At 37.9% G+C, this 15,157-nt stretch overlaps 1 long non-coding RNA gene across 1 annotated transcript in view; it reads right to left on the bottom strand.

Moving 5' to 3' along the window:
• Positions 1-7,718: 7,718 nt before the first annotated feature.
• LOC149249546 (uncharacterized) overlaps positions 7,719-15,157 on the bottom strand; it is a 54,828-nt gene continuing 47,389 nt past the window's right edge. Inside the window, exon 2 of the long non-coding RNA XR_016266779.1 lies at positions 7,719-8,095. This is a non-coding gene — a long non-coding RNA (uncharacterized LOC149249546). The remainder of the gene's footprint in view (positions 8,096-15,157) is intronic.

The following is a 15,157-nucleotide window of genomic DNA, read 5'->3' as shown; positions in this document are numbered from 1 at the left end:
AAAAGAAGATTGAAATGCAAAACATGGTCGAGACATAAGTTAGCATGTGAGCAAAATCCTAACATGACCTCTACCCTTCTCATTAGCAATCCCCCGATTCCTGAGCACTTGATGCTTCATCTCATCAAAAGGAACACTCGCATGTCCCAACCTTGATGAGCAATAAATTGCTTCATCTTAAGGGGTAATTAAATGCTATATCATAAAGAGCGAGTTTTGATCCTTGAGTTATGCACCAAAATACAAAGCATTATCAAAAAGAAATAAAAAGCCCACTAGAGCCTTTATTTTTGGTAGAAAAAGCGAGCCAAGCAAAGTAACTCAGGCATCCACAATTGTTGCTTCCATTACATATATACTCTCAAGATGTGGATTCCCATTTGTTGATCCCACTTGAACATGCCTCTTGGTCATGAATTTTTTACCCTCCATTGCCATTTACCTATGCCAACACCTATTAATTGAAGGATTAACCTTGGAAATGTCACCTCAAGCACCTAATAATTTTGATAACTTAGAAACCCCTACAAAAGTGGGGAACACCTTTAGCAGACTTGGTATAGTTAGATATTTGAAGGCGATCTTAGTTTGAAGAATGAATATGCCCTTAACACTTAAGTATGGTCCACTTACTTGGCATCCAAAACAGAGGACCACTTGGCATCAAATCTAACCCCATTGCCAAGTGAGCTATTGTGCCACTAGCAATCAATTAATCAAACCATTTGGCATAAAATTACGAGGCCAAATCAAATGGAACCATTGATGAGCCATTACCACAATGCTTGCATCATAGAACGATTCCACTTAGGAAGGCTATATGGTGTCACTTAGCATGTTTCCATATTTGGTTTTGCTTCTCATTTCAATATTTGTATTTTCTTGCATGTACTATGTTGCTTAGACCACCCAGCGAAATTGCTTAAACAAAAGATAATAATAATACCAACCTAGCCATATTTATCAACACAAGCCAGCATTGGGCAGGGAATGTCCATCTATCTGGCAAACTAACCCATACATATACACAAGATTGGGAGCTCTTCACTTCTCTTGCATACTAATTCTTGAGAATTTCCAATTCTTTCGTAATAGCAATAAGGGCCTCGCCCTTCCTTTCTTAGGTGAGGTATATTGTGAGGTATTTATCTACACCACAATATATTCAGAGTTTTTCCAAAACCATTAGTTCCCTACCACACATATTGATAGCCATCCATTATATATAGGTCTATGCTCTCTTATGTGGCCTGTGCAAATGTGATTCTTGGTCATAAAGAAGTGTTGAATCAACCGAATCAATCAAATAACTACCCTAAGCCTCTTTATTGATTGTTGTATGAGAGCATCCTCAATTTGTGTTCTACAACAAAATATAGCAGCCAATATCATGCCAAAAATGTACCACCACAACTAGAGGACAATATAGCTTTAAAAAAATTGTTTCTATTATTTACAATGGGAATCACTAGGCACAAAGATGGACCATGGTACAAGACCATGCATGGAATTTTCTATCCTCGTCATTTATTTCATTTACTCTACCCCATATGATTACAAACAAATCAAATCTGTCACAAATCCTCACATTGATCATAAACCCAAAAGATGTCCAAAATCTGAAGCCTCACACAACCTAAGAAGACACTAACCATCTTAACATACATTTGAAATATAAATATAGAGAAATAATTTTCTTTCAACTTTCGACAAATATATTATTTATTTAATGTATTTGTCATATATATATATATATATATATATATATATATATATATATATATATATATATATATATATATATAGTTAATATTTGTTTTAAGATTATGCATTACAGTGTTGCAAACTAATTTAGTTATTACTAATGAAAAGTAAATGTTTTATTTAAAAATAATTCAACAATTTCATATATTAAATAATATTATTAGATAACTAAGCAAAATAAAAAAATACAATTTACAATTTGCATGTCACATATACAATTTACATTTGAAGCGAAGGAAAATTTGAGATTGTTGCCATGTATAGTTGAGTCTTCAGCCAAAGAAACAATAATGAAAAAATTTTGCATTTTGTATGGAGATTCAAATTGTTAAATGTTGTTAGAGGAGGAACAATTCAGCCAAAGTTAGAGGTGTGCTAAGTTTAAAAAGGGGACCTACATGTGCACCAAAATTTAGTTTTCTCCTATAGTCAAAAAGTGAAATGATCTTAGTCGTCCAAGTTGATTTCTAAGAGGGAAAAAAGGCACTCAATTGGTTCGTTCACACACTAGAGACTTGCTGGCTAAAGGTAGCAAGAAGATAACAGTTCAAGCTAAGGGGTTTAAACAAACTAGGGCTTCGGATCAACACGGATTAAGTGAAAAAGAGAGGCATACAAGCCTTAGATCTTACCCAACATCCATTCTACTTCAGCCAAGTTGTATTCAAGGCGAAAAAGGGGTCGTACTCAGGCCATATTTAGTTATACAGATTTGTACAGTGCACAGGAGGGCTAACAGATGAGGTTGAGTGAGGGTGTCTCGGCATGTTGAGGAATTTGCATACCAAGGGGAAGTTTTCCCTTTGTAATATTTTTCTGAAAAATACTTTTGTTGAAGCAGCCTAATAAAAGCCACCAAGTTTGTAGGTTTTCCCCGGTTAGGGGTTTCTTGGATCAAATATGTTGTGTACAACTTTAGGGGTGTGTTTGTCTTCATTTGTTCCTTATTTTCTTTTGCATGTTAGTTAGAAAACTCAATATATTTGTGGATCGATTGTTGGCCTAATAACAATTTGGAACTCAATCATAGGGTAAAACAATTTTGATTGATTTTGATTGTACATTTTTTGTTGAGGCCCATTTTTAACCTCAAAATGACCCTAATGGTGTCAGGAATATATTGAGCTAGATATTTCTAAACCCATTACCATTTCTGTCTAAGGCTAACCTTATATTGAACTAGGTATTCATAAACCCACTCTCACTTGTGTTGAGTTAGGTATCCATCAGCCCACTCACATTTATATTGAACTAGGTATCCATAAACCCACTCTCACTTGTGTTGAGTTAGGTATCCATCAGCCCACTCTCATTTGTATATCGAGTTGGCTATCCATATCCCACTCTCATTTGTATTTAAGCCATGACCAATACTATTTCAAATCAAGTATCCATAAACCCACTCTTGTTTGTATTTCATCCATGCCCAACCCTATATTGAGTTGAGTATCGATAAATCCACTTTCATTTTTATTTCATCATTTTCATCTACAACCCACATGGGGGGGTTGTTGAGAATGGTTTTAGTTTCACTCAACCAAGGTTGACATACAATTTTAATAATTATTTTATGTATTAGGAATGGCTTGTTATACATCCACGCACCCTAGGTCTAGTCTGTGCCTTAGCTAGGAAGCATAAACAAACTAGTAGTGCCTAACTTAAATAGTTTTGCACAATGCAATATACCAACAATCAAATCAATGATAGTACATAATATTCTATGCCCAAAACTTGTTTCGTACCATTCCATTAATAAGAAAACACATGGGGCTCTCATACCAAAGATAGTGGCCCTTTATATCTCAGTACAATGCCAAATACAATGTTAAGTTGTTTTGACCAATACCCTGGGGCTAAGGCTTTGTCCTCTAAGCCTTTCCTGCCCTCATAAAGACACATACAACACTAAATACTTAGTTGTAGCAAACTAGGGCTTTTATCATCCCACATTAAGTTACTCAAACACAAATCATCTACTTGGGCATGATTCTTAGCCCATGGTCCTCTTGCTATAGCTTTCTTGAGCACTCTGCCAACTCCTTTGGGCCTTCAACCCCTTTGCTAGCTTATTGTTTGCTCCTTTACCCTTCACCTAGCCATGTTGGCTACTACAACAGCCTTAATCAACTCTTTTTTTGCCTCAGCCTCCCTTTTCTACCTTACACAGGCTAGCAAATGCCTCCCTAAGCCCAGCAAGCTGCTACAACAGCCCTGCAACCCTCTTACAACCTCATGTGGCCTATTCCTTGGTTGAAGCCTCACTTCAAGTTGTTAGTGGTCTACACAAAACTTCTTTCCAACCCTTCCCAAGAAGCAAAACCTTAAGCAAACTTGGCCTTGTCCATGGAGCTTTCCTACTTTAGTTGCAGCTACTTTTGTTGCCTTGGCTAAGTCACTTTTAGCCTTGATCTTCACAAGAAGAATGCTCCTTTTGATTTGACACCTTAACCCAACAATAATTAAATTAGAATAATAAGTGTTTTCATTGGGTTCAAAGCCCACTCACTTTGGGTCCAAAACTCCAAACTTGGATGCAAAGCCCATTAACCAAACCAAAAAGCCTCAAGGGCTTTTCCAACCAAAAATACCTTCTGAACTACCAATATTTCAACACTCCCTCTTAGTGAGGAAGGCATTTCCCCCTGCTTCTGAATCTAATCTGAAACCACGTCTTCCTTGAATGTGCCATGACTTTTCCTTGCATGATCATGACTTTCCTTGCATGGTCCATGACTTACTTGCATGTACCATGACTTTTCCTTGTGTGCACCATGCCTTCCTTGCATGGTCAACGACTTTCCTTACATGCACCATGAATTTCCTTGTGTGGCCTGGAAGACTCCACTCTCTCACTTTAACCTGTAAGGTTAGACTTCCACTGGGTTGCAAACTCTCCCCCTGAACTCGCGGTCTCCTTGCTTTAGTCACACAACTCCCTCTCAGATCTAACACATGTGCTCATCTCACATCCAACTGCTCTTTGAAGTAGCTCTAACACCATGTTAGAAATCCATGCACCCTAGGTATAATCTATGCCTTAGCTAGGAAACATAAACACACTAGTAGTTCCTAACTTTAAACAATTTTGCACAGCAGAATATACCAGCAATTAGATCAATGATAGTACACAATATTTTATGCCAAAACTTGTTTCTTACAATTCCATTAATAAGAAAACTCATGGGGCTCTCTTACCAGAGATAATGGCCCTTTATATCCCAATACAATGCCAAATACAATGTCAAGTCCTTTTGACCAATACCCTAGGGCTGAGACTTTGTCCTCTAAGCCTTTCCTTCGTCATAAAGACACCTACAACACTCTAAATACTTAGTTGTAGCAAACTAGGGCTTTTACCAACCCACATTAGATTACTAAAACACAAATCAGCTTACCTGGGCATGATCCTTTAGCCCATGGTCGTCTTGTTGTAGCTTTCTTGGGCCCTCTGCCAGCTCCTTTAAGCCTTCGGCCCCTTTACTAGCATATTGTTTGCTCCTTTACCATTCACCAACCTTGTTGTTGCAACAGCAACCTTAATCAGCTCTTGTCCACATATCTATCCTTCAACTCATAGTTTTAAAACTTGGACTCAAACTCAAAACCTGTCGAGGGGTCAACTTCGACTCTGTTATCGACTCAAACTAGTTGATTCCAATGACTCAGTGTTTGTAAAAATTACATTAAATATTTAATTTTAATGAAAATTCGTATTTTTAAAGATTTCATTCATGTTTCCAAACTCAAAGCATTAGAATAATATAGAGAAGACAACACTTGATCAAAGTGCTCATGAATATAGCTATTATATCAAAACGGCACCGAGTGCATTGTCCAATACATGTAATATATAGAGATCAGAACAAAAACACATAACCAATGTTGCTCCAAAGATCGCCCAAGAACCTCCTTAATGTTGCTCCAAAAACCAACTCCAACTACTCACAAACTCCTCACAAATGCTCACATAAATGCAATGAGATAGTTGTGAGGAAATATGAGGGAGATGGGCCACCTTTATAGGTGTGGGAGAAGGGTAGAGGGGCTAGGAAATAGTTTGAACAAAAAGAATGATTTCAAATCCACCTAGCCCACCTTTTTTCCCATCGTCGAGACTGACCGGTTTAAGTCGGGCTCAATCGATCTGGCCGGTCCATCACCAAACCGGCTGAATCGGTGACCAACTCAACCGATTTGGTAACGGACCAGCCACCGAACCATATAATTGACCTAGTCGGTCTCGGCAAGGGTATGGCTCGGTCAACTAGGTCGATTCTGAGTCAGACCGACCTAGTTTTGAAACTATGCTTCAATTGTAGCTCCTTTTTCACTTTTAGCCTTGATCCTCACAAGAAGAATGCTCCTTTTGTCTCCTTGCCTTTATATTTATACTTTTCCAAGGGGTGTGTCTCTTAGCCTCACTCGCTGACATGAGCCGACTTGACACCTTAAGCTGACAATAATTAAATTAGAATTATAAATGCTTTCCTTGGGTTCAAAGCCCACCCACTTTAGGTCCAAAACCCCAAACTTGGGTAAAAAGCCCATTAACCAATCCAGAAAGCCTCAAGGGATTTTACAACTGGAAATACCTTCCAAACTACCAATATTTCAACATGGCTAAAGACCAACCTAGTCAAAATTCATGATTGTATTTCTTGGTTTGGTTAAGGCTGATTTGAACAGCCCACTCTTGGGTAAAACACCATAATCTTGAGTTTTGTATATATGCATAGCTCTCATTTGTGATTTCACAAATCTTGTGATCATTCTTTATAAAAGTGATTTGACCAATGGGCACCATAAAATGTTGCACTCTCCTGTGATTAGGTTATTTCTCTTTCTAGCATGCTGCTCTTGGGTTATTTTTCTCTCTAGTTGGTGCTGCTTTTCTTTCTCTTTACTGTAGATTTAGCATTTACTGCTTGGTTCCATTCAATCCTTTCTCACTCCTATGAATTAACCAATGGGACACCACAATCATAGTTTGAATTTAAAATAGATATGAATGGAACTTAACTACATTCACTTGCAGTCTATTTCTAACCACAGTAATGTATGGTCAATTTTTAACTGAAATTAACTGTGATCAAGAGCAGTGATGTATACAAGTACATATATCCATACCATTTTCAAATTTCTTGGTAACAAGGTGTATATATATATATACACACACTTTAGTATGCACACAAGCATACATATAGGAATATGTGCCTATACAAACACATAATACTGAGGAAAGGAAACCACCAAATTACAAAAAAGATTGAAACTGTTCTGCTTAGATTGCAGAACATTCTCAAATTTTAGATTGCATTTTCAAACAGGAAGGACTCGAATAAGTAGTCAATCTCCAGAAATTGGACAAGAGTTCTGCTTGGATGCATTGTTCTTGGGATTCATTCTACTCGTAAGTCTGGTTCCAGTGAGAAAAGACTTATTCTCGTGCAGATCCCTAAATTTATTTTCACCTAGATTCTATTTTTCAGGATCTTTTTGTCGTTCTAAGAGTTGTACCATACGGATTGAATGGTTCGATGTTGCACAAGCCATGTCACAACTTGCCAGAATAAGTTGGGTTATACATTTAGGAATCCACGCGAATAAACCCTTAGTTGTCAAAGTGTCTTTAAGATCTCACTTATTCATTTAAACTAAGTTAATAACTTAACTATTATTATTATCACTATGAACAAAATTTATATAATTAAAGCTTACAAGGTCTTGCTTCAATCAACGCCTAATATGAGCTGCACATGCTTTAAGAAGAAACAGCATTGCCCTCAGGTTGTCCATCTTCCAAAACCCATTTATTAGTTCACATCATTTATATGAAACAGTTATCTAAATTCCTATGATCAAGAGTAAGATCATTTATATTCTCAAGCGGCAAACAGTTGAACTCTGAATAATCCTGTTATCAGCCTCCCTAAGTATCCTTTCATGCAGTATACTTTCAGGAACTTAAAGAGTTAGTTACATTCCACTCTTTTTCAGCAGGTCTCTAATGATTTTGACAGGGATAGGTGAGGTCGATGCCGTCAAGGAAGATTTGCAAGTTCAAGAAGAGAGGAAGGCAGAAATTCATGCCCAAAAGTGCATGCATGTTCCTCACGAGAAACATTTAAAAACGTGAGGAAAAGGAGGCCAACCCTTGTCAGCATGAGCATTCCCACTAAGATAACAAAGGCCATCTTCTTCCTGTATCATTACCTACTCCTTGTAATATATCTTCTACAAATGCATTCTAGAGAGTTCAGACTTCAGATACAGATCTTGTTGAGTCTGAAAAATAATTACCATGGCATAAGAGAGCCGATTTATCAACCTGGATGCCAAAATAATGTGTTAGATTTAATTTATGTGTGTGAAATTTAACTGCAGTTCATTATGATATTTTTCTAACAAAGGTTATATACAACTTTTAACAGCAATCAATTTCAATCAATCATGATCAACTTTGAACTATAGTTAAAGTCAACATGGTCAATATATAACCATATGGTCAATATATTTAACGGCAGTTCATTATGATCCGTCTCTAAAAAAGGTTAAATACAACTTTTAACAGCAGTCAGTTACAATCAATCATGATCAGATTTCAACTATAGTTAATTTCAACATGGTCAATATATAACCATAGTTGATTGACATCAAGGTCAACAGAAGTAGAAGTGCATGTGTATGGATGCCTTTCTTTATGGCATGGTGTATATTCGATATATCTTTACGCATTTATACAAAGATATCTACACACACATACATATATGCCTACATGCGCAACAAATAAAATACATCAATATTTTACACTTAGTACTTATGTATTACATAGAGTTGCCCAGGTTCATGGGTGCATCAAAACACAAACATGCACATCAAAGTTGCATGGAGTCTCTTGTATGGGGACATTCTAGCACCCAGGGCACCAGAAATGTCTAGTACCCCAGGTTCATGGGTGCATCAAAACACACACATGCACATCAAAGTCGCATGGAGTCTCTTGTATGGTAACATTTATAGTACCCGGGTACTAGACATTTCTAAAGATGGGGTACCCGGTACAAACCTCCAAAATAGACTATGCCAAGTGCAGGTATGTACATCAATATTTTACACTTAGGAGTACTAATGTATTACACTGAGTTGACCAAGCTCATGGATGCATCAAAACAAACACACACAAACACATCAAACTTGCAATGAATCTCAGGTATGGAGGTCATCTTTAGTACAGGAACTACCAAGTACAAACCGTGAAAAATAGAGCATACCAAGTGCAGGTGTTTTGTGTGCGTGTGTGCACATGTTAGTTTGTTTCAATTGATTTGACAACATCAGCCAAAGATGCATCCTGATATGAGATCACAGGAGCCATTCCCATCAAGTCCTTTGAGGTTACCATCCACTCATTCGAGCTGCTGGTTAATACCAACATCCATCTAGGACTCTGGGGAAGTGGGTGAAATTCTGCAAGCTTGAAATGAATGCCAACAACAAGACAATGGTGTACGTTACATAAAATTATTGTCGGTTGCGAGAAGATGGTACCTACAACAGAAAACTGCCCACAACTAAAATTTGAATCCCATGGCAGCAAAATGGTGCCCACATAGCAAAATGCAGATACCTACTGCATACAATCAATGTCCACGGCAAGAAGATGATGCCTGCATGGCTAAAAAGGGATGGGCACGGAAAGAAAATGTTGCTCACTGCTTACTGTCCAGAGCAACAAGGAGCCAAAACGGTAAAAGCCAAAAAAAAACAAAAACTTGCAACAACAAATAAGCACCCCAAGCTCCAAATTGGGGCCCAAACTACTCACGAAATGACAAACAATGCTGCTGCATTTTTCATCTCCATGGTTGGAAAAAATGATTGTTGGGCTCTATTTTCAAACTATACATGTTCCAAACAAGGTTGAGAGTTAAGAAAATAAAGCATAGACCTTTTTTAACTCAGATCTGTTTACAGCCAGTCACGAGCAGCCTTAGTGGTTGGGATTCATGGTGCTAATGCCACCCACTTGGACTCTAGGGAAGTGGGTGAAATTCTGCAAGCTTGAAATGAATGCCAACAACAAGACAATGGTGTACGTTACATAAAATTATTGTCGGTTGCGAGAAGATGCTACCTACAACAGAAAACTGCCCACAACTAAAATTTGAATCCCATGGCAGCAAAATGGTGCCCACACATAGCAAAATGCAGATACCTACTGCATACAATCAATGTCCACAGCAAGAAGATGATGCCTGCATGGCTAAAAAGGGATGGGCATGGAAAGAAAATGTTGCTCACTGCTTACTGTCCAGATCAACAAGGAGCCAAAACAGTAAAAACCAAAAAAAAAAAAAAAAGCTTGCAACAGCAAATAAGCACCCCAAGCTCCAAATTGGGGCCCAAACTACTCACCAAATGACAAACAATGCTGCTGCATTTTTCATCTCCATGGTTGGAAAAAATTATTGTTGGGCTCTATTTTCAAATTATACATGTTCCAAACAAGGTTGAGAGTTAAGAAAATAAAGCATAGACCTTTTCTAACTCAGATCTGTTTACAGCCAGTCACGAGCAGCCTTAGTGGTTGGGATTCATGGTGCTAATGCCACCCACTTGGACTCTGGGGAAGTGGGTGAAATTCTGCAAGCTTGAAATGAATGCCAACAACAAGACAATGGTGTACGTTACATAAAATTATTGTCGGTTGCGAGAAGATGGTACCTACAACAGAAAACTGCCCACAACTAAAATTTGAATCCCATGGCAGCAAAATGGTGCCCACATAGCAAAATGCAGATACCTACTGCATACAATCAATGTCCACAGCAAGAAGATGATGCCTGCATGGCTAAAAAGGGATGGGCACGGAAAGAAAATGTTGCTCACTGCTTACTGTCCAGAGCAACAAGGAGCCAAAACAGTAAAAACCAAAAAAAAAAAAAAAACTTGCAACAGCAAATAAGCACCCCAAGCTCCAAATTGGGGCCTAAACTACTCACCAAATGACAAACAATGCTGCTGCATTTTTCATCTCCATGGTTGGAAAAAATGATTGTTGGGCTCTATTTTCAAATTATACATGTTCCAAACAAGGTTGAGAGTTAAGAAAATAAAGCATAGACCTTTTTTAACTCAGATCTGTTTACAGCCAGTCACGAGCAGCCTTAGTGGTTGGGATTCATGGTGCTAATGCCACCCACCTCAGTTAGAATCATAGGTAACCTTGCTCACTATGGTTTGTGTGCTATCATTAAAGGCCAGGGGGGCTTTCTAGGCAGCAGCGCTATGTGATTCTCGGTGGCAGCAATGGTTTTATGTTCTATTTACCGATTTCCCACTTGATAAATTAAATAAAAAAATAATTTAAAAAAATTAGATATGTATGCATTTGTTGGTTTCCTATTGGGTACGTGCCCAATGAAGGCTTTATTTTCAAGTTATGTATGCCCCAAAGAGTGTAAAGGGTTGAGCAAATAAACCATTGACTTTTTTGCCTTAGATTTTTTATGTAAGTTTTACTCTACAATTGAGGACACACATCGAGCGCTATAGTCCACAAGATATTATTTTAACTGGATATTAGAGAAATAATGCAGTTTTTTTCAAGTCTGTCCAACAAAATACAGCAGGATGTTAGCAGTTGTTGTGAAGACAACATTCTTTTCTTCCAAGGATGAGCACTGGGAATGTGACAGTCTACAGAAGTCAGAAAACCAATCATACCACAATTTTAATGGAATAAAATAGGAACATCCCTTGATTTGGGTTGGGGTCATTGGTTGCATCCCCGGGGAGCTTAGGAGATCCCTGTATTTTTCCCAGGTGAAGGATGGGTCTCTCGAGCGACACCGGGGACAAGGGGCACATCCCCTTTCCAAGTTCATGTAGCCTATTGCAAGGGATGTAAACCCCGCCTATTGAGGTATCATTTACTCATTTCCTTCTTACTTAATAAGGAACTGTCCCCAATTCTGTTAAAGATCAGTAAATCTTTGTTCAAACCTAAACTGGGAAATCCATTTAGCCTGATATGGTAGAGTCATTTTTTGACCAGCTAACTAAATTGTTGTGCTTGCTTCCTATGGTTCTAGTTCAGGTATCAAAAAAGACATCTTCTCAAACTGAACAACAGAACTCTAGAATGGTACCTTTCCCAGTGAGACACATGCACCTCTTTGTCCAAGTGTGATGGCTCATTAAGTTTCATAATATTGATGCTAATATCATGAATACCAAGGTGCGCTTGGAGATCAACACAAAAATCCTTTGGGCCTTGTTAACCCTCAGATTTGAGCCAGCTCACATTGGGCTGGCATTCAGAGTCGACTTTCAGAGTTTGCTGCTTCCACACAGGTCAAAGCCAGCTTTCGTAGAGATCAGATGGAGTTTCCAATGATTTTCAGCCATTTTCATAGTCAAAGATATTTGACAGCCACTTTCATCAGTTCTGGAAGACACTACTATTTTTAGCAGCTAGAGTTCAAAGGCTTTAATGTCAAAGGTACGAGCTCATGATTCTGATGAGCTATTTTGGTGCAACATGCGAGACATTGATATTTTTAGTAGTTGAGGTTCTAAGGCTCACATGGAGATTCTAAGTGTTAGAAAATCAGAAATACAGAAAGATTTTCTTATATAGACAATTACTTGTGATTCTTTTATCTTTATGTTCTTCTTTTATCTTTAGTTCATCAAGCAATTACCAAAACAATAACACAAGGACAACAGATGTAGGCGGACAGCCAGGGCAAAACCCCTATCTAGGGGAAAACCCAGTCAACAATTCTTCCTTCAATAGTTTCTCAAGATAATCCAAGACTCTTAACCTAGACCACACCAAGTCAGCCCTCAATCCTTCTTGCAGATGATAACCCTTCAAAATCAGCTTCGACCCAATAGCAGCAGCAGCTTCGACCCAATAGCAGCAGCAGCTTCGACCCAGTAGCAGTAGCAGCAGCAGCAGCTTCGACTAGACAAAGAAACCTTTGATCTCCCTAGATACTCCTTAGAAGTGAGAGAGAGATGGCCCAAAATTTCGATCTTGGTGTCTTCTATCTTCCTTCAAAATCTCGCACTCCTCTCCATACTCCTTCCATCTCTTTTCCAACTTCGCACTTCCCAGCTTCCAGCTTCAGGATATTGAACTATGCAAGAGAGAGTGAATCACTCCAAATGAATTCAAACTGCCTTGTATATATAGCCTTCCAGTGAGGTCGAATTACCCTTCTTGAGGCCGACTTGGTGTGGAGGAGACTAAATTCATTTTTTACTCAAAAATAAATAAATGAATTAAATATAACCAAAAAAAAAACATGATTCAAAAGCCCAAGAAGGGTCTTTTTTAATGGACAATGACTCTAATGACTCAGAATATATCCTAGAAGTCCTCAATGGGGACTTTGACCCAAGCATGAAAACCATGCTTCAATAAGTCATTATAATAATAATAAAAATATTTTCTTCATTCTTTTGATAAGTACATTTCATTGTGACTCAAATACATTTATGAAGACCAAACCTAGTTACATATTTCAACACTAAGCACATATCCAAATCATGGTATTCAAAACCGGCCAGTTTGAAGGTTCATTTGTGGGCTAAGATTTCCCATTAACCGGCCATAAACCAGCCGGTTTATGACAAACCCAGCCGGTTTTCCCATAAACCAGCCAGTTCATTACCAGCTCGAGCGTGAACCCCACGTGAGTTGTTTTTTGGATTTTCTAAGCAGTTTTGAGGGAAGCTAGGGGCTATTTCCCTCCAAAATAGCCCCTCCAAGCCTTTAAAATGATGTCTCCCCTCTCATTTGCCTCTTACATCTCAACCCTAGCAATGTTGGCAATCAATAATAATGTTAAATTCTTAAAGAAAAGTGACATTTCATCATTTTAACTAACTTTTTAACATTACCATGAAATGACCCGGATGTTTGAGAGTGGTTTCAACCTAACTGGATTTCATATGGAGAAACTAGATTTTTAGATATCACTCAAAATCTAGCAGACTTAATGGTTTTCAAGATTTCAAAATTTAGGGGATTGCAATGTTTCCAATTGAATCTGTCATGCGTGAGGGTATGAGATTGGCATTTGATCAAGAGCATGAAGCCCTTTAAGTACCTTGATGTTGGTGGCATTGATTGTTGAACTTCGTTGATGTTGGTGGTATTGCTTGTTGAATTCCTCTACCATGGCCTTAAGAAAAATGTACCCTTCAACCACAGGAAAATCATTGGTTAGGCATGCTAAGCTTTTTCCACCATATTATAAGGTTGAGAAGATGAACCCTTCACTCAAACCAAAATCATTGGTTAGGCATGTTAAACTTTTTCAAGTTCTACCATATTATAAGGTTGAGGCTTTGAGCAATCCAAGTTTGAAGACTTTGAGCTAAATGATGTTTATGCACCTCTTGTTGATGATCATATTTCTAGTAGTGTTGAATCAATGATGAGTTTCATGAGTTATCATATTCCATGGCCACAGATGATAGTTTCAACTTTCAGCCTTGTGAAGACTTCTCATGTTGAGATATACCAGTCTTGCAACTTGATTGTCCTTTACAAAGCCACCTATCACAACACATTATGATCTTCACACTTTAGTGTCAATCTATATTTCAGTGCAACTACTCAGGAGTTCTAACATGCTAAACAGGAGGAGAAATCTTGTGATCCCATCATCATCCTAGGATTTTTTGAACAAACCCTAGTTCAAATTCTGATGCTAACTAGGGTTCACAAACCCTAGATTCTTCAAATAGGAAATCCTTCATTCAAAATAACATTCAAATATTGAACCTTTTGAAATCAAAGGTCGTTGCTATTACAATTCATATGACTTTAAGAGCTTATGTCACAGACTTCATTCTTCATATATCTCAGATTTTCATATTTCAATCTTTACTTCAACAGAACAACTTTCACAGGAGCTCATAATTTAAATAATACATGCCAGTTAGACAGGTCAGCTCTGGCTTGTTGTAACTGTTCTTACACTTATATACATAATATACATACTATTCAGGGCTTCCACTGGACCTTGTCAGGAATATGCCTTTGGTATTTACATTTCTCACCAATCCACTGTAATGGCTTAGACAAACTATTCCACAACAAACTCGAATCATATGAAGAGAAAAGGGAATCCAGAATAGGTTGCATGATCACTGAAACTCGACCTAATTAGGCTCATAATCTCAATTTAAAGGATTCAGGTTCCGTGTTTTGACCAAAAGATCAAACAAAGAAATTGAATTGGGTTTAGAATCAATACCACATACCTCGAATCATAACCACAAAGCTTCAGATCATTGCCACAGAACTCGGATAGGACTCGAATCAATGCCACAAAGTTCAAATCAGATCTCGGATCAGTGCCTTAGTGTT

Source organism: Pinus tabuliformis, chromosome 7 (genome assembly GCF_031772625.1).
Source record: "Pinus tabuliformis cultivar Carrire ecotype Pingquan chromosome 7, CPIR1, whole genome shotgun sequence".
NCBI lineage: Eukaryota > Viridiplantae > Streptophyta > Pinopsida > Pinales > Pinaceae > Pinus > Pinus tabuliformis.
The sequence above is the reverse complement of the archived record's forward strand: the minus strand, read 5'-3'. Positions and strand labels throughout refer to the sequence as shown.